This window comes from Camelus dromedarius, unplaced genomic scaffold, assembly GCF_036321535.1.
Source record: "Camelus dromedarius isolate mCamDro1 unplaced genomic scaffold, mCamDro1.pat HAP1_SCAFFOLD_197, whole genome shotgun sequence".
In the NCBI taxonomy this organism is placed as follows: domain Eukaryota; kingdom Metazoa; phylum Chordata; class Mammalia; order Artiodactyla; family Camelidae; genus Camelus; species Camelus dromedarius.
In genome coordinates, this window is record NW_026989761.1 from 151482 (window position 1) to 171237 (window position 19756).

Genomic DNA, 19756 nt, shown 5'->3' on the forward strand with positions numbered 1-19756 from the left:
AGCCCACAGCACAATATTTACCTTGATCTCCTCTCCCCTCTCGGCAGGGCCTGCAACATGAGCATCCCTGACTAAGTGCAGTGTGCTGAGGAATACGAGACTCTCCCCGTGGTCGTCCAACCAGTGGGGATCATTTCAGAGGACAATTTCTTTTGCATCTATAAACGAATCTCCTTGGTGAGCCAGATCAGCCCGTGCGGCTCCCAGTGGGCACTCTGTATCCACTACAGGCACCACTATGCGTTCGAGAATGCGTGGAGTGACTTCCAAACCCACCGCACGGTCGTGGGCCTTGTCACCATTACCGACTGCCTCTCTGCCAAGGCCTTCGAGAAGCTCCATGTGCAGAGGAGCTGTATGGCACCACGCTTAATGACTCTCAGCTCTTTGTCTTTGTGCTGCATGGGGAGGTAGCCGAGCAGCCACTCACCGACGTGGCCTTCAATTTACGAGGACTGCAGGGTGGTGGAGAAGAGGATCGAGGACTTCACTGAGTCACTGTTAATCTTGCTCAAGTCCAAGTGGCTGGATGGGACCCTGACAAGTCTGGGGAAAGGAACCCCCTCCTCTGCACCTTGTTTGAGAAGGAGGACTTCATGGGACTGGACACAGACAGCAGGTAAGTCTACCTGTAGGCCCGGCCACCCTGGCTGTGTGCCGGGTTCCTTCCCTACATCCAGGAAGGGATCAGCAAGGAAGAGGCCTGTCTTGTAGCCAAGGGCGGAGGGTGGTGCAGCCCGACGGTTTACAGACATTTAAAAGTGAATCTGCCTTTGTTTCAGAGAGATCCTTTTAGGGTCAGTGTGGAGACTTCCTCCCGCTTTTCAGCCAAGACCCCTGGTGGGACCCCTGGAGTTGCTGTCCAATAGAGTAGCCACAGCCACTGATGCTATGAGCGCTGGGGAAGAGGCTGGTCTGAGCTGAGATGTGCTGTAGGTCAAATGCACATCAGACGCTGAGACTTGTCTAGTAAAAAGTATGTAAACTATCTTGTTACTTTCATATATTGATTACATGTCAAAATGATAGTATTTTACATACAGCAGATTAAGTAAGATCTGTTCTTAAAATTAGATTCTAGTATCTGTTTTTTTGTTTGTTTGATTGTTTCTTTGTTTACAGTTTTAAATGTGGCAACTGGGAAGCTTTCTTTACATGGCTCTCATTTCAATTTTGTTAGGCAGCCTGTCCTGGGACAGTCTCATCCCTTTGCTTATAAATGAGATGCTGAATCCCGAGAGGCAGAACGAGATGCTGGTTGAGCTGTGTCTGGAGCCGGTGTCTCCTGCCTCCCAGGCCCAGCACCTGCTTGGTTCAGGCCCTCTCTTCCTCCCCGACAGCCAGCATGCCAAGTTAGGACATCAGAAACACCTCCAGGGAATTCCGGATGAACTCCTTATGCAGGGAAAGGTATATCACGGAGTATGAGACAAAGCAGGGAAAGATTCATCCTCACTTTGTCCCTGTGATTAAGTCAACGGCCCCACTTTTGCCTAGGAAGTGCAGACGAGCTCTCCTGGGCTTACTACCTCCCCACCTTATGCTCTGTTTCCCCGTGTATCTATCATGCTTTCCCTCGGGCAGAAGAGGTGAGATGCCTTTGCCCAGAGATGGTCCCCCTTTGCTGGGGAGATTGAGGGAAGCTGTGCCCCCACGGCCTACGGCCTCGGGCCTTGAGTCTGGAGGGTGCTCATGGCGGTACCACAGGTGACGGTCGGAGGACCTGGCACAGGCCCGCTGTGGAGGCAGTGCTCTGTGATTCTTGAACTTACCTAAGATCAAATCCTACTTTCTGGTTGTTGGTAAGTTGGAGGAGAAGATGCCAGAGAATTGATAAAAAGAAAGTCCAGACCAGCCCTGTGAGTGAGAGGCACAGGGGGCCCGAGTCCCACCTGCGTGTGGTGCCTGGCGGGCTCTGGATGAATTTTCTGTTCCTCCCGGACATACCTCTATGACTTTAGTAAGGGGTGAGACATGTAGTGGCCATGATCTTTATTTGTCCTCGCAGGGCCCTGTGATCTACACGTCCGCACACCCTTCTGATCCTTGGGGATGAGGTGGCAGGTTTAGGTGCCTGGGCATTGCTGTGGGCACAGCTGCCAGCACCGGGCTACACCGAGGCTGGCTCCATTCACCTCACATGTCACCTCCTGCTGAGCCCCCAGGCATTAGTCAAGGTAGGTGCATCAGTGCAACGTAAGCAGGGACCATGTTCTCCCCCTGGACAGACTGGTGGGTGAGCAGTGGAAGCCTGGAGCCCTGCCCAAGCCCCATGGCCAGTGCCTCCTCTTTTGTCATAGGAGGCACTGGTGACATTTTTGCTCAGCAACTGCTTGGTTCTGAGTCTGCAGACCCACCAGAGAATTCCAGCTTGTATTTGCCTTTTGAAGCCTGCCCTTGGGATTTGGCGGAGTAGCTGGATGTGTGCTTAGCCCATAGTGTTGACACTGTCACCATTGTTTACCCAGAACCTCGTGTACCAGGCATGGCTCTCGGCATCAAAATACAGCAGCGCAATAACTCCCTCCTGGTGGACCTGTCTGTTTTGGTACCATAAGGGCTCAGCCAGCATCTGAACGTAAGTGAGATAACGCGGCCAGTGAGCCCGGGTCAAGCACGTTCTCCTCCAGTCACTTTTACTCCATTGTTGCTTTTACTATTCCACAGTCATTAATTTTTAAAACAATGCTTTGGTGCAGGAGCAGAGACTAATTCTCTCCTGCTACTCTCGTTGGGAGTGAGTAAAACTGTCCAGCCTGTAATGCGACCACATTTTGTGGCTTAAAAGCTGCCTAGACGCATGTATGTGGAGTTTTGGTTAGGGGCGCTGACCACGTTGGGGTCCCCAAGCAGCGTCGCTCCCCTCAGGCCCCTGCCTTCCCTGGAGCAGGAGGTGAGGGTGGGTCTCACCGTCCCCGCGTCCCTGGCCTCACACACTCACGTAAATTCTTGTACATGCTGTCAAAGTCATTTTTGTTCTTGTGTGTTTCTAATTTTCGCTTGTTCTTCCTTTCGTTTTTCTTTATTCCTTTTTCTCTTGTACCGCTCAGTTGCGTCTGAAAAGGTGGCTGTGCATATCCTGCATTGGAAATAGCTAGATCGCCCTCCGTGCTGTCTCCATCGCTTTAAAAAGCAGAAACTTTTCAGGTGCCTTGATCCATGCATTATCCTAGTCATCTTGTTATTTTCTAATTTTTTGGAATATTTGCTTTGTTAGCACATCACCCACTGGTGTTTGATATCTGTTAAAATCTTTACTTTGAGGAACCTGTTTGGTCCTCCTTATATTTGGTGACAAATGCACCCTTATTCAATTAGTTTAATTGTTTTGAAGAAGTGAGATGCGAATTGATTTAGGCGGCTGTTGAGGGATTCTTTTCATGGAGTATTTAAACTTGTCAAGTCAAAGTCTGCAGCATCTTGCTCGATTCCTGCTTTTACACAAACGTGCTCAGCACGCGGTTCCTGGCTGTCTCTGTGTGACGTGCGTGACGGCGCTTCCTGACCGGCGGTCACTGGTGAGGAAGTGGCAGGCTTGGGGGTGAGCAGCTGCAGGGGACAATGTTGGAGGAATCAGTCACCGTTTGGTTATTTAATTTTTTTTTTGCATTCAACTTCCCCGTGCCATTTACTTTGTTTTGCCTTCATAAAGGGGCAGAAGTGGGTCTAAAATCCATGCCACTCTTTTGTTCCCTTTACGAGGCTGGTTTTTCTGAGTATCAGGACAACATGTACTTCTCCTAAGTAGCTGGCTTACATGGATCTGGTGGACACAGGGACTGTTAAAGGGACCGTAGCTTCCTCTCTGCTCCAGCCAGTGGGCATTCAGATCCGGGTCTGTGGTTTGCCTCAGCAGCCGTGCAGGCCTCCCTGCACCGGCCTTTACTTTTAACCCATGTTGGCATTAAAGAGCTGACTCCATGTTTGTTGCAGCTGACGTCCCCCACTGACGGCCGTGTCGTTAGTTTGCGGTAGTGAGTCTCCAACCCCCAGTCAGCCATGAAGGAAGATGCTTTGGCCAATCTAAGACCTTGGATTGTCACCCCCACCCTTGTTCATCTCACCCAGGGGAAGGGTTTGGCCACCACCATCATGCTGATCATGAGGCCTTGCTTCTCCTTTCATGCTCTAGTCCAAATGTGGACACTTCATCCTTCACTGACTTGGTCTCGCTTGATACAGGCTAGATATTCTGAAAGAGTCCATCACATTCTCGGGGGGAACAGAACAGAAGTAAGTCTTGCAAGTAGAAGGAGTCTAGGCTGTCCGGGTTGGCAAATGCAGGCTGGGATCTGTGATTGGTGGGCTGTGCCCTGGACACAGGCCTTTCCCCTTGGCTCCCGAGCACCCAGGGGTCGGAGTGAGGACAGCCTTGCTTGGGCTCCTCCATCCTCATCTGCTCAGTGGCAAGTGTGTCTGCTAATAGGAGCTCCACCAGACCTCGGGACCTTCAAAGCTCAGATCACGGGAGAAATTTGAGTCCCTTCTCCAGGGCCTCCTTTGTAAGAATCCAGTGCCTTCTGAGGTGACCGGCGGCAGGAGATGCCTCCCCCTCCAGGGAGCACCCTTCGGAGGACTGTGACTCAGTGCACCTTGCTGTGAGCTTGTGGGGATCCGGCCGTGGTCCCTGCAGAACCAGACTTGAGATGGGCTTAGCGACGGAAATGACAGGACTAATATTCCAGGCCAGGGCTGGAGGGAGGGAACAGGGGAAATTGAATGTGACCTCAAACACCTAGGTGAGTGCTGGGTCTGTTACTAAAATGGGGAGCATGGGAGGTACCTTTCAGAAATTGAATTCCAGAGTAAATGGTGGACATGAGGCATTTTTAAGATGCCATTTTTCGTCCAAGTTTGGACTTCATAGAGGCACTCGGGTCTATGAGCCTGGGGCTGAGTTGAAGGAGCCGGACTAGAGATACACGTTGGGAGTCGTCATTCTTAGTTGGTGTTCACAGCCGCGCATGTGAATTAGATCATCTTGAGAGCTGCAGACTGAGGCTGAGGGGGGGCAGGGCTGTGCCTGGGTTGGAGGAAAGCCCAGACCATGCAGCTTTGGTGTGTCAGTCTGCGGCGTTTGCGATATTCAGACTAATGCCATTTATCCTTAAGGGGCCGGGGGGTGGGCAGGGCCAGCCAGGAAGAAATCTGAAGGGAGGGTCGTGGCCACGTGTGTGTCTTGGGAAGTTGCAGAGTCTGCAGGGTCCGGGAGGGTAGACTCCTCAGAAGCTGGAGTTGGAGTGGGGCGTGGGTTGAAGGTAGTCACACTAACATATCAGGGAGGGAAGAAGGCCTAGGGAGTCCCCGCTCTTCCTGACTCGCTTTCCAATGAACAGAAGGCAGACAGAGTATCTGAGGTGAGAAGGGATGGGCTCTGGGAGAGGAGCCAACCTGGAGAATGGTGCTTGAAAAATTCTGGAATAGTCTCCCTGCAAAATAGAGGTTAAAAAAATTCAGACTCTTAAGAACATTGATAGTGACTGGGGAGGAGGCAGTTGTTTTTCTGGCCTCCTAAGGGTAAGGCATGTATCCAGGGATACACAGAATATTCGTGCAGTCTTTTCCGGGCATTTGGTACCGGGTAAACTGCACAAGTTTAAAGGGGGACAAGGGCAGCGGAGGGAAACTAGCCAGGCCCCGTGTCAGGTACCAGTCGGCCGCCCTACTTGCATGTTGCATTCACATCCATGCTTCCCAGGTGGTCGGTGGCAGCCCCCTTTTGCGGATTGGCAAGCCTTCTCAGAGGGGTTAAGTTATTGGCCAGTTTAGAGGGTAGTAAATGCTGTAACAGGATTCAAGCAGGGTCTTGTCAGACTTCAAGGGCGTGTTTTCTCTACTAATTCCGGTACCTCACTGTTGTACGTGAAATGGTGAAGTGGGTCTGTTTTGGGGCCTTTCAGAAAAAGTACGATTTAAATGCCTCAGGACTGATTCACAAAGCTCAGTGTTCTTTGATTGTTCAGAAGCACCGCAGTGCTTTACGCCCCACAGAGGTAAGGTCTTACTCATTTGACGATGAAGTGGTTGCAAATGATGTACAGGTGCAAAACCAGACTTAGCAGCTTCTGAAGGGAAACTTTCCAATTCTCCCTTGATAGACTTTCTTCTACGGGATGTAGCTGTGGTGCAGCATAGGCCTGAGCTGTCCGTATGGATTGTGGGTTTGATATCCAAATTTAGCATAAAATAGTCAGATGAAGAAAATCAACGTTCACAATTTATTTTTGGGTTTCATTAGACAAGATATACTATCAGGTAATGGCCCATATAGCTAATGAAATTGAGTACAGAACATTGAATTTCTTACTTTTTATTTAGAGTTTTCTTACTGCATATGTTTGCCTGCTTTGGAACATCAGCTCCTCCACAAGGGCGCTTGTCAGTTTGTTGGTGTGATTGCATTTACACAGTGAATGTAATCTGGGCTTCCTCAGCCCAAACTCTCCAGTGCAGAATCACGGGCTGTAGCCATCTCTTAGTCATGCAAATACTTCTAAAATTATATGATGCCAGAAAAGAAAGAAGAGAGAGAGAGAGATTGCCTTTATCAAAATTCCTTTCAATTCTGACTGCAAACTGTTGTTCAACAGCTCTGGTTTCCTTCGGATATGAATATATACATTTCTTTGCATGTAACCTGGGTTTTGGACTAGAACACCAAGTCCTTGCTTTCCGCAAGCCACAAAAATAGTAGCCAAATTGCACACATGTGAAATATTTTATTCTTTTTCTGAGAAAGAATCCTTGAATTTGGGACTTCAGCTGTGATTTTTGCTTTTTGCTTCTCCCACCCCTCTTGTAATATCTCACTCCTTCCCAAGTGGCCCCCAATAGGTCGTGGTCCCAAAGGAGCAAGCAAACACCCAGTTGGTCCCCATGCAGTGCTGCTATAGAGGGAGCCTTGCCAAGACCTAAAGGATATTATCAGAGAGGGCTTCCTGGAAGAAATGGGCTCTACATTCAATTGTGATGACAGAGTAAGGGTCAGCCAGTAGAAAGCATGAAGACTTTGGCTCATGTGGCAGAGCAGCCCAGGTAGAGGCCTGGAGGCTTGTGCGGTGGGGACTCGGGGAGAGTGCCATGTGTGGTCCAGGTTTGTGAGTGCCCCTGCTGGGGAGGACACTGGAGAGGGCCTGGGGTGGAGGGCTTTCGAAGAGCTTGGGTTTTACTAGAACTGACAGAGGAGGCAGTGATGGATGTCACCAGGAAGTGACCATCAGGAAAGGTACTTCTGGATTTGCTTCTGATATTCTACAGTAAGAAAGGTCGGGGCGGACGAGAGCAGGTCTGGCTGTCCCTTTGAGACCCACCCCATCATTCATTTATTCATAACATGCACACTTCTGAGTGTCTAGGGGAGAGAGTTTGGACCCACATTAGTAAGCAAAATATTCCTTGGGAGCTTAGCAGTGTCAGAAGTTGACTTAGCCTAGAATGTTCTAGGAACAGAGGAACAAATTGCGGAGGTTGGAGGGAGGGAAGGCTTCCTTGAGAAACAGTCAAACTGAGCCTGGAGGCAAGTGGGAAGTAGGAGCAGATCAGGGGGCCCCTGAGGTCACTGGGGACCTGGGTACTGAGGTGAGGATGGGCGAGCAGGTTCGGGGGTGGGGCTAGAACTCTACCAGGGAGCCGCTGAAGGGTTTGAAGTGGGGTGATGTAATCAAATTTATGCTTTGGGAAGGCTGCCTTGGCTCCGTGTGTGTGTGTGTGTGTGTGTGTGTGTGTGTGTGTGTGTGTGTGTGTGTGTGTCTGTGTGTGTCTGTGTGTGTGTGTCTGTGTGTGTGTCTGTGTGTGTGTGTGTAGCGGGGAAGGGTGTGTTGCCACCAACTGGGGAGTGACATTAGAAGACCATTCACAGGCTGGGAGGCCACAAGTGGTAGAGGGGCGTCGGGGCTGCTTGGGGACGGCAGGGGCAGTGTGGATGCCGGATTTCCTTATGGGGAGGGCTTGTTAGCTGGGCCGCCCTTGCGGCGCCTTTTGGCTTGAAGTAAATAGATGGAGGCCGCCATGTGGACTTTCCTCTTCTCTTCTTCCCTGCCTTGTGTGATGATCTTAGCTCAGCCAACATTTGGAAGAGAAGAGCTAAGTTCCAGGGTAGCCCAGGACTTTGTTGAGCTCGTCCGAGTGAGATCTGATAGGATTTATGTTTGTCATCAGATCTGCATGTTCACTTAGCTAGAAACGTCTTATCTCTTGAATTTCAATAGGGGTTTTTACTCTTGATAAAGATTGCTTTCTTGGTGAGAGGAAATTTAATACAGCTGTTGTCTTTCTCAAAAAAATCATATCTTTTAAGAACTTTAATATTCAAAAATAGGAATATTTAAAAATGATAAAGTAAGACTTTGGTGTAGTTTCTTTGGTTTCCTAGTTAATGTGGACTTAGAGCCTTTGCATTACTTAATAACACATCCTTGTCAGTATTTAAAGGGCTGTTAGGGCCCCAGGCCCCACCTCTCAAAACATCATTAAAGTTTACTCTGAAATAGTGAGGTCATAAAAGTTTTGTTTGCAGAAGCCAAACACTTGGTTTATAATATGAAGCATAGCTCCATTTATAAAATAATAATAGGTTCAAAATTAAGAAATTGGAAGATAATTGAGTTTTTTAAAAGCTGAAACATAATCTTTCTTGTGCTAATGTTGAACTGGAAATTTCGAAAATAAAAATCCTACTGTAATAACATCTACGTGGAATACATATTTGCTTTCCCGTTTGAAAAATAAGTGTGCAGTGGTTTTTGAAGTCAGGAGCATTCCAGCTCAGATACTGGCATTGATGGTTGCTGGTTTTCAATGGCAGAGCCTAAATATGCCTTCTTAGCTTTTTTTTTTTTTTTTTTTGTAGTGAGAGGGTTGAGTAGTGCTTTGCCAGCATGATTTAGGGGCAATTTGGGGGCAGATGTTGTGAACCAGCAGTGAGATATTTCCATGCATTTTTTTTCTGGACATCACCAAGGCACATGTGGGGTTTGTGCCTGCAGGCTGGCATGCTGTAGGACTCCCTGGTCCATCACAGTTTTGTCCTGGAGCTGCTCCGGTCAGTGAATGATTTTCTGTGGCTTCGAGGTAAGTGGTCTGATGCACATGATCAGATGTGTAGTTAAAGTGCTATTACATGAAATAAGAGAAACCTAGAAACATGAGGGAGGAGAATTGGCTGAGCTGATATCGGTGGGGAGTCTTCTTAGGTGACTCCCTCCCCGTGATTCCTGCCAATATCCTCCCCAGCCCTGCACGGTAGTCCTGCCGACGCAAGCATGCACTTTGCTCAGAAACGGACTGAATTTCCTTGTGCCTCTGTTTGTTGGCTTTTTTTTTTAAAGCACATCTTGCCCTTTGCTTAAATGCCATCCCTGCTAGTCACCTCTTACACTCATTCTTCTGGATGTCGTCCATATATAGCTGCTGAATGGATGAACTGAATGTAGTATCTCCATGTAGTGGAACATTATTCATACGTAAGGGTGAATAAAAAGGAAAAAAAAAAATAAAGAGGAAGATGAAAAAGGCCACCTGTTCTGGGAAGTCCACCCTGACTGCTCAACCCACCCTTTTCCCTTTGAATCCCCACCCCTTATGCTCCACTCTACTCTTATTGATAGTACTTACCACCTTCTAATAAACTTTAACGTTTTCAAAAAAAAAAAAAAAAAAAACAGAGAGAGATGCTGATACCACTGCAACATGGAAAAGCCTTGATAATAGCACGTTAAGTGAAAGGAACCAGACATAAACGGCCACATATTGTTGACTTCAGTGATCTGAAATGCGCAGAATAAGCAAATGCAGAGGCAGAGAGCAGGTGATGGTTGCAAGGGGCTGGGTGGAGGGGGATTAGGGAATGACTGATAGTGACAGGGGGTTTCTTCTGGGATAATGGAGTGTTCTGGAAATAGATGGTGGTGAGGGCTGCACAACCGTGAGTGTGCAGAAGACTGCTGAGCGCTGTCTCTGGGAGTGCCTGTGGTTGGGGCGGCTTTATTTTGTTCTCACCCTGCAATGTGAACAATCATCTTGTGCTGAGGCAGTTCTACTCCTATGAGTGGTGAGGCTCAGACACTTTGCAGAGTCATGTTTCTTTTCTCCCCCTTGCTGAGTGTAGGCAAAAAAGGTTTAAGCCTGAGAAAGTGCTCCATCTGCAGAAATGTCTTTCAGTTTTGCATGGTGTAAAATTCTTGAGAGCTTTTTAATCGTTGACGACAGTCTGTGAGGGGAAACAGCCCTTGAAGCCTGGGTGCGAACTGGAAGAGCCGCGCTTCCCTCCCTGACCTGGGTGGGGATTTCACCGCCGTTCAGGCAGTGAAGGGCCCAGACCCGAGAGTGGAGTTGACAATCGTGAATATTTACTTGTATTCGCTGCTTCATCTTGGATATTAATTTCAAGCTGAGTCAGTTTGTGGCGGCAGCCTCATCCTACATCAGGAATTTATAGTATCTGCTCTTTGAAGTGGAGACCAGACAGACTTTATTATTTAACAGTCTCCCTTGAATTGATATCTCAGATTCCTTTGTAAAAAGTAAAACAGCAGAAATACACAAGTCCTTTAATGCCAGTCTGACCTGGAACGAGTTTAGTCTCTGTGCCTTAGTGGCCTTAACTGCGGGTGGGGAAGATGATAACAGTGCTTCCCTCAGAGGGCCTGGTGAGGGGGGAGTGAGAAGCACAAATTGAGGACTTACACGAGATGCTCATGAATGTCCGAAGTTAGTGCTCTCAGCCTGGTGAGGCCTCAGGAGCAGAGATGTCAGAACAGAGCATTCCTAGCCGGAGCTCGATCCGTGTTGGCAGCTGTTATGATCACTATCACCACTGTGGGTTATCAGGTAGTTTTAAGACTTGATAATATGAATTCTTGAATAATGTTAAAAGACTAGACATCTCAGATCCAGTTTACATAGTTTTCAAGATTTCCTCTGAGAAATGGATATTTTATTCCCCATCAGAATTCTGAGTTGAGTCTCTAAAAAAATTCTGTATTCCTCCATCTTTTTGCTTTAATTCTCCATTTCTTAAAAAAAAAAGTTTTATATGGAGTTACTGGGGACTGAACTTAGGGCCGCATACATGCTAAGCACATACTCTCCAAAATGAGGTATAATCTCCCCCATAATTCTTTCTAAACTTTACTTTCTTAGTATTCAGAAGTTAGAGGCCTCTAATTCTTTTTCTGGAGACTTTTCCATGAACCTGTAAATCTATTATTAATGGACAAATCTTGGTTTATTAAAAAAATCAATAAAATATTCTGCAATCCATCCAAAAGAAAATGCTCATTGATTTAAATGTTTCTCCTTTATGGTGATTTCTACTTTCTGGTCTAGCTTAATTTATTAACACCCATCCTCATCATCATAATGACCAAACTAGCTCTGAGTGGACACCTGCCTAAGGCTAAAATGCTTTCCTCATGTTTTACTTCATAGCAGGTGTTTGAGGGTAGGTATCAGTGTCTCCTTTTTTGCAGCTGAGGGATTGAGTGATGGAGCAGCTTGTTCCAAATTACACACAGCTTGCAGTGGCTTGCTCAGTGCTGGAACCCTGGATGCACAGGATGTATTTTTAATTGCTCTTCTAATCAGCCTCCCGTTGAGTGGTTTCCCGAACTCCTGTGACTCCATAAATGTCCAATTTTAGTGATCTCAACCTGATGAGGACTTCGAAGGAGAGACACCAGTGAGAATGTGAGACAGAGTGGCATAAATTAAAATTGTACATTTTTACAAAAGTTTTATTCTCAGGTAATGACTTAAAAGTTAATTTTTTTTTTAATTTTAGTGCTCTGTGAGCACTAAAAACAAAACATTAAAAATAATTATAGTACAAAAGAGAAGTGGGCTTTGAAATTCCAACCATTGCTAGTGATGTTACTTGCTTTTCTCTAGTGGCCCTTATTGACAGAAATACTTAGAAACACTGAATTGGTTTTATGTAGTCTTTGTATGGAAGAAAAGATTGTCAGTGAATATTGTAAGTAAAATCATTACTCTTTTCTTTCCTGATGATGAATAGGTAAGTTGTTTTTATGGCTTAAGTACATTTCCTCATTTGTGAAATTTGAGTAATATCGTTTTCCTTGTCTAACTGTGAGAGTTAGACGCCTTGTACACAAAGCACCCAAGAGGTGCTTAATAAAAATGTGCTGTCACAATGACAGGTATTTTAGAAGGATCAACTCTGAATACTAAAGGGGGTGGCTTACTTCTGATGCATATTCAATATGTATATATATGATATATATGAATATGGCTTAAAGTAACAAGGATTCATTTATTTTTTTTAGTGCACTATGAAGTTTTAATGAAATCTTTATCATTCTATTGAGACAGGGACTAGTTAAATTGCATTAAGCAGACGACCTTGAAGATTATTTACACAGAATGTGTATTGTTACAACTCAGAATTCATGTTGCCTTGTAACATCCACTCAGACATTTAAATTCGTGGATTCTGAACAGATCCATTAAGTTTAGAAAAATCCACATTTATCATTTTCAGGGAATAATCTTCTCTCTTTTGTGATTAAAGAAAATTTTGATTTTTTTCCTGCACTCTTAACAGGTTTAAAATATCAAAACGTTGATTTGACATGTAACTTTTTTTAATAGAATTAATCTCATGCTGTTTTAATATGTAAATAAATGTTTTTGAATTTCAACAAACTTTTACGATTTCCTGGCTCTTTGAGAAGTATTTTGCAAGATACTTAGATTACCTACTTTTGGAAAAATACAGACGTTACTTTTATGATTATAGGCCTAGTAAAATTCTGTTGGTTTTTGCTACACTGCAAGACATGAGGCCTAGGAGAGCTTTGCTGCCGATTGCCAGGAGGACAGATCCCAGGTCTCAGTCTCCCCTCCTGTAAACTGAAGAGGCTGGACTGGTTCTTTCCTCCTCTAAGATGAGTTTCCATAAGCCTATGTCTTTTGTTTATATTCAGGAGTATTAGCAATATCAGATTAAATACTGAATACCCTTCCCTTACCCCAAAACAAAGTGCAGTATGTGCTACAGAAGCTTTTAGTTATCTGATTCTCGTTTCTGATCCTACAGGCAATTTTGTGTTGCATGTTTCCCGGTAACCTGGAAGGTCTTTTTAGCCATAGGTGGCTCTGTTGCACCTTCTTACAGTCTTAATTTTCCTGTTTCTTAAAGAAGGCTTAAACAACGTTAATTTATTTTGATTACTTTGCTCAATGCTTCAGAATAGCACAGTCTCCATTATGTCTGTCTACCTGGAAAAATTATTCTCCTTATATCTTAGTTTTATTCTGTCATCTCGCTGTGAACATCTCAGACTTGCTGTGCAAACAATGGCAAAATCGGACTTTTCTTCCAGTGCTAGAAACCAGTGAGCCGGGAATTTATAAAACAGCTAGAAGTGGCCTCTGTAGCACCTTAAAGCTGAAAAGTGTACTGGGTTCCCTGAGTATTGACCCCGCCGCTGTGTGTTAATTGGTGGTAGGAGATTTGGTACATATACGAAGGGGTGTAGTTTTTTGACTTGGGTTTGCGTGCACGCGCTGCCACTGAGCCACGTGAGCCTAAGTCAGTTCGTTCTGAGATTTCCCTCGTCTGTGAGATGGGGATGCTCATATCTGCTTTGTAGAATTGTGAGAATTAGAAATTATGTAAACTGTTTGCCACAGTGTGTATGTCAAGAGGGCTCGTAAACTTTAGCTACTGTTTTGTGAGAATCCATCATTTGATAGTCTTTGGCAATTACTAAGAAACAGGAAAATAAGGAAAGATGGTTTTATGATGAAAGATATTTGAGGAGGTTCCATAGTTCCTATACCCATAATTTAGCATCAGCAAAGTCAGAACTGTTACACAGTCGCCCTGAACCAACGTTAAGCCACAGAATTTTTTGTTACTTCAAATATGTTGGGGCTTATGGGGATCCAATACTTATACACATGTTGTCTCCAGCAGCCAACTGAGAGATGACAGAAAAGAGTAAGCAGGCGATATATGTCTTCATTTTTACTGATGAAGCCACGTTCTCCATGAACTTCAGGGCTGTGGGAAAATGCGTGTCATTATACTGTGTCCCAGAAGTAGAGACTCACCCTGTCCCAGGTAACTCTGGGCCACACCGAGCCTTCCCTTGAGAGGACCTGCCCCATCATGCACAGGGCTGTCCTGCCATGGAGCTGAGCATCCCGGGTGCTTCCCAAGTGTGGCCAGCACTGGAAGGAAAGGAACGGTTTCACATACACTGCTTGTCTCTCCGGACTCACACCTCACCCTGTTAGTGTGACGAGGGCTAGCTGTGAGCCATGGGTCTGTGGTGTGGAGAAGCACTCTCCGTGGCCAAGAGGAGTGGGGAGGAGGCATCCCCTCCCTCAGTTTAAACAGGTGGTGGTATGGAACAGAAGGGAGCTCCCCAAGAGTTTATAAAAGGAGAAATAAGGATTTTCTTTGGGACTTAGTCTAGCCAGGAAACACAGAAGATGATTAGAAAGGAGACTTGTAAATCACTTTAATATTAAGTTGACATTTGTTGAGCACCAATAATGTGCTACATTCTTTTCTGAGAGTTTTACAGAAATGAATCCTTCAATCTTCTCAACAATCGAGTAAGGAATGTTTGATTTTTATCCCAGTTTTACAGTGTGGAAACTGAGGCACACAGAGGGTAAGTTGGCCAAGGTCACAGAGCTAGTAAGTGGCAGAGCTGGTATTTAAACCCTGGCTGTCTGGTTTTGAGGCTCCCAGGGATGGGCTTTGGGTGTTTATAGGTATCTGCATCCCTGGATCTCTGTACCTCTGTGCATCAGTATGCCCAATAAGGACAGGGAAAGGAGAGTTACACAGGTGCTCACAGTCGTGTCTCAGCCACTGTCCACGAAGAGTGCACTGTGATTAGAGTTAATTGTTTTCCAGGCAGTAGATCTGTTGGTATAACAGAAATTTAGTCCATTGAGTTAATCTAGAAACCCTTCCTGCTCTGCTTCTGTCCATGGTTGCCATGTTACTGCCTGCCCGGGATTAGGCCGTGGAGGAGAATCTGTACTCATGGTTGAACTCTGATATTTCAGTCTGGTTCATAATTTCACATATTCTGTTACATTAATAAGTTAAGTTTCTGGTTTTCTTGCATCAGTGTCTCGTGAGTTTGGTTAATGTGAAACCAGTCCGTGGGAGCCCAGGGGTGCTGACTGTATAATTTCTGAGCACGTTCTGGCACTTCTACACGTGCAGTCCTGACTGGAGGATGTCCGCCTTCCTCACTGATTTCTCCCAAGAGCAGGGCCCTCTCCCATCCCCGGATGTGAGGCTGGGAGCTCTCTGAGTAGGCCAGTCAGCGGCCAAGTCCACCAATCAGAAAATGATGAAGTACCCGGAAGTTGGTTTAATAAAAGAAAAGGGCTTCCAGGTAGTCCGATGGGCTGTTCGAGTCCATTTGGTGAAAAGATGTTCACTGTCTGTGGTTGAGCTGATTCATTGCTGTTGAAAAGTCTGGATTAGATGAAGGGATTTTAAAAAGCAGAAAGGAGTGATTTCAGGTGGTACGTCCACACCGGTGAGAAGTGATGGATGACCGCCTGTGTGAGGCATAGACAGAGTCTTACAAACTTCATAAAACAGCTTTAAAAGCTCTGCCATCTGAGTGCACTTCATAAGGGGTCCAGATCATCACTGGTCATGCTGTGAGGGCAAATAACTGATGATGGCATAAAGGACACGGAGGCATCAAAAAGGTCTCAGTCATGTTCCCTGTTTAAAGAATGTGACACAGTGTAATATATTTGAGCTGGTTTTTCACTGAACAATTTTTCGTGTTTTCTGGGACTCCCAGCTCCCGAAGTTTCCACGCAGCTGCATGTCCCCTCACTGCAGCTCTGTCAGCAATTGTCCTGGGCTGACGTGGTGTCACGGGGAGCAGGACGGTCAGCGTCCCCGGCTCCTCCGAGCTCCGTCTCCTCATCCGCAGTGCTGGGCTTCTCATCCGTGTCTACTTAGAAGGGTTGCTGAGAACCACACGTGATGGTTGTCAGGGGTGATTTGTGGTTGTCCCTGTGTTTGACATATAGTCAGTATTTGATAGAAACACATGTTTTTTTTATAGTTCTGGCTTCTAAATTGCAGTGGTTTTTAGTCTGCATTTTTTTATAACTTTTTTCTTATTTTTAAATAAGTACTTTTTTGGGGGGGGGGATTACTGGGGATTGAAGCCAGCCCATTGTGCATGGTAAGCAAGTGCTCTACAACTGAGTAATACCCACCCTCCTTGTCTTCACTTAAAAATAAATATTGCAATACACAGAATAGCTCTTAAACACAATCATGGGACCTATTTTCTGTATAGACAATTGAATACAAATGCTATTTCAATAAGAATAAATGTTGGGACATACCTTTCTGAATCTGTTTACTTGTTTAAAAACGATAATAGCTAGTGATAAACACGAGTCTTGGATCCAGTACTTCTTAGGGTCTGCTTTGACATCATGGGAAATTACATTCTACAGAGAAGGCAAATTGGGTCTCGTTGATATTTGGATGATTTAGCAGATGATCAAGTCTTTCAAAACTTGACAGTTTTGTATTTTAAACTAACTGCAAAGTTATCTTCTAGAAGTTGGAATTCCTAAGCTTGTGAAGTGCTCAGTAATTCAGTGTGTATGTGTTTGTGTCTGTGTGAACGTGTTTGTGTGTGATTTCAGGAAGGTAGAAATAAGTTCCTTGTAGCCCTCTGATACCTTCCTCCTCCAGTTCAAGATGTAGGCATATATTTACACAAATAAATTGATATTCTTTTGTCATTTGGCATATTGGAAATAAGAGGTTGTCATACTTGTTTCAGAAGTGCTGGGGAGCATGAGCTTAGAAAACGGGAGGAGAAAGAGGCCGGGAGGCACTTCACACTCTGTGCAGGATTTGAGGAACAGTAGCTATTCTTTTTTATTCTAAAGCAAACTGGCGCTGAATTGTAACATACTATTACTCAGAATTGCTTTTCTGATCAGATACAAGTGCCTCAGAGTTTTCAAGGCAACATGAATGATGAAATCCTTTTTAGGAGTTATCTTTAAAGTAGTGTTAATTTTCAAGTAAAAGGCTATAGCCTGTTCTTTCTTCGAAGGGTAAAAGACGTTCTCATTTATCCAAGTGCATGATCAATGTGCTTAGTTTCTTTGGGGTTTTTTTCTTTTTTTTAAGTGCTTGTTTCATTGTGGTTTGAATGAATGTTTAAAATTTCTGAATTTTGTTCTTTAGAACATGCTGATTTATCAGAACTGTTAAAAACCTGATTGATCTTTTCTCTTTGTTTGGAGGGGCACCCTTTTGATTTATGTTGTCTGTTAAAGAGGGAAATTCTTCCTCTAGCCTGCAGATCATTAAGTGAATGGTTTGCAGTGTGCCTTTAAAATTCTTTGAATGCTTTGAGCATGCTTGTCTAGTGAATTTTGAATTGACTCATAGTAATGACTTTGCTTAGATTCTGTGGCTTTGCTCCTCTCCGCAAGAATTTGAATTCTCTGTTGCATTTTGTATACGTGTTTTTAACAGGGGAAGAAATTTTACATTTTTTACAAAGGTGGGTTTTCCTATCCCCTCTGAATGCCTTCTATAATTGATACAACAAAAATCTGTTATTGCAGTGCTTAATTATTTCATAAACTAATTTTTGGCTTAATCAGAAGCAATGAGAAAGAGTGATAATAAAAAATATGAAAACCTTCCTTCCATTGAAGAATAGAAATGAGGTGGTCAGGCTCACGCATGCTTTGTGCTTGACACACTTACATTCATGTCATTGTGTATCATGATTCGGAGATGGAGTTGCTTCAGGTTTTATAGATTTTTGTTTGAACATTTTTGTTGAATTCTTTCTCCAGGCTGATGTTTCCTGTTGGGTTTGTGGAAAGCGTTGAAGGGAAACAAATTCTTTGTTTTATTTTCAGGAGGCCTGAGTTGCTGATGAGAAAAGAGTTGAGGGTAGGCTGAGGAACAGAGTGACACTCCCTCTCCTCCCGGCTGAAACTGATGAACAATGAAATCAATTAAGTGTATCAGTATTTGACCAATAGAATTCAGCGAGCCCAAACTGGCAAGTTATGCCCAATGGAAAGTACTGAATTCACCTGCAGAATTAGGTGCTTTGCCAATTAGAAGCAGCTTAGAGCAATCAGAAAAATTACTTCATATGATGAGATATAAAAGAATGTAATATCTTCTATTTCTGAAACTTTTCTTTGTTAAGTTGTGTAGAGCTAAAATTAAGTTTCAAGCGCCAGGAGTTAAGAGTCTGGGTTGTTCTGTGGGATCGTTAGTCAGGGATGTGTCTAGATCCTGCTAGAGTGTCTGAAGGTGGCAGGAAAAGACCCAGGGCTAGGATTTGTTATCCTAGGGTGTCCTCCATAATGGTTCCATAATGGTTACATGTGGGAGCCCAAGATTAGGTTAACAAATTGTAACAGACCCCAGCCGCCTGTCAATGTTCAGAAGAAAAATGTGTGCTTAGTAACTGCTTTGCAAGCAGGAGCCTGTGCATCCTCACTCCTGTCTCCTTGCCTTAAAAAGCAGAGACAATGCTTTGCTTGCATAGTTGATGCTTTAGATAGCACTCTGCTCATTTCAAAGCAAGGACCCAGGCCCTCAGCTATAAAAGCTGGGCTTGTGTGCTTTTAGATAGTCTATTATCCCGAAAACAAGGACCTGGCTGGTCTCGTGGTCTGCTTTGTAATTCACAATCTAAAGAATGTATCTTATTCCCCTCACCCCATGACTTCCCTAAAGATACACTAAGCCTTTGTACTCATTGTGGATTCTACAATCTCTGTCTCCTCCCGTCTTTCCTCAAGTTCCTACTTACTATCAAACAACAGTTAATGACTTTTTCCTTTCGTTATACACAGTAAATATAGGAGCATTTGAGAGGCTTGTGGAGTTGGCTCCCTACTCCTTCTCTTTTTCTGGAATTTTCCCACAGAGTCTTGAATAATCATTCCGTGTCGGTACGACTTCTGCCAGCCATAACCCACAGTTCCAGGTGAGAATGATGCAGGCTTTATTTCTCCTACCCAAGGGAGAGAGAGAAGAGAATTGAGATCTGCTCCCTTGTGGTCCCTTCTTTCCCCAGGGCCACTCCAGTTCACCTGCAGCCTTCTGGCCTCTGCTGTCAGGGCCTCTGTCCCAGGACTGACTGCAGCCATTTTTTCCCTTGCCAACATTTCCTGTGCCTTTCAGAAGTTGGTCTCTTCTCTGCAATTCAACCCTGGCAGATGTGATGGTGGTCAGCGTGCTGGTGGGCAGTCACCTGGGGACTCCCAGGAGCCATGCTGATTCTCCTGAGTCTCTCATTCGGGGTTACAGAACTGTCGAGAACCGGAGGAAGCCCATTCACGTGAGGGCAGCGCAGCATTGCATCACTTTCATTTTATTTTTGAAATTTCAGTGCAGAAATTATTTGTAGCAAACTGTTCCAGTTTTTTGGCTGACTGCTTTCCTCACCACCATTTCCTTGTTGGATATGGTGCTTGTTTTAAGAACCAGGTTTCTTCTCTGGTTATTTCTAGCAGGTGGGCTTGCCGAATCCTTGATCTGCATTTGAAGCAGAATGCTTCATCTTGATGTCAAACTGATTTTCTTCATTCTGAATATTTCGTTTACACTCAGCAACTGTTTCAAGTGAACTGCTCTTGTCCAATTTCGGTTAACTCACATTTGCTGATCTCCTGCTTTCATGCTGAGGGCAGTTTCTTCTTCCTGTAATAAAAGTTAGCAATTTGCTTCTACTAT

General features: G+C 44.9%; 1 long non-coding RNA gene across 1 annotated transcript in view; it reads left to right on the forward strand.

The window, feature by feature from the left end:
- The first annotated feature begins 459 nt into the window (after nt 1–459).
- LOC135320560 (uncharacterized) overlaps nt 460–19756 on the forward strand; it is a 50662-nt gene continuing 31365 nt past the window's right edge. The window contains exons 1-2 of the long non-coding RNA XR_010379739.1: nt 460–619; nt 783–976. This is a non-coding gene — a long non-coding RNA (uncharacterized LOC135320560). The remainder of the gene's footprint in view (nt 620–782; nt 977–19756) is intronic.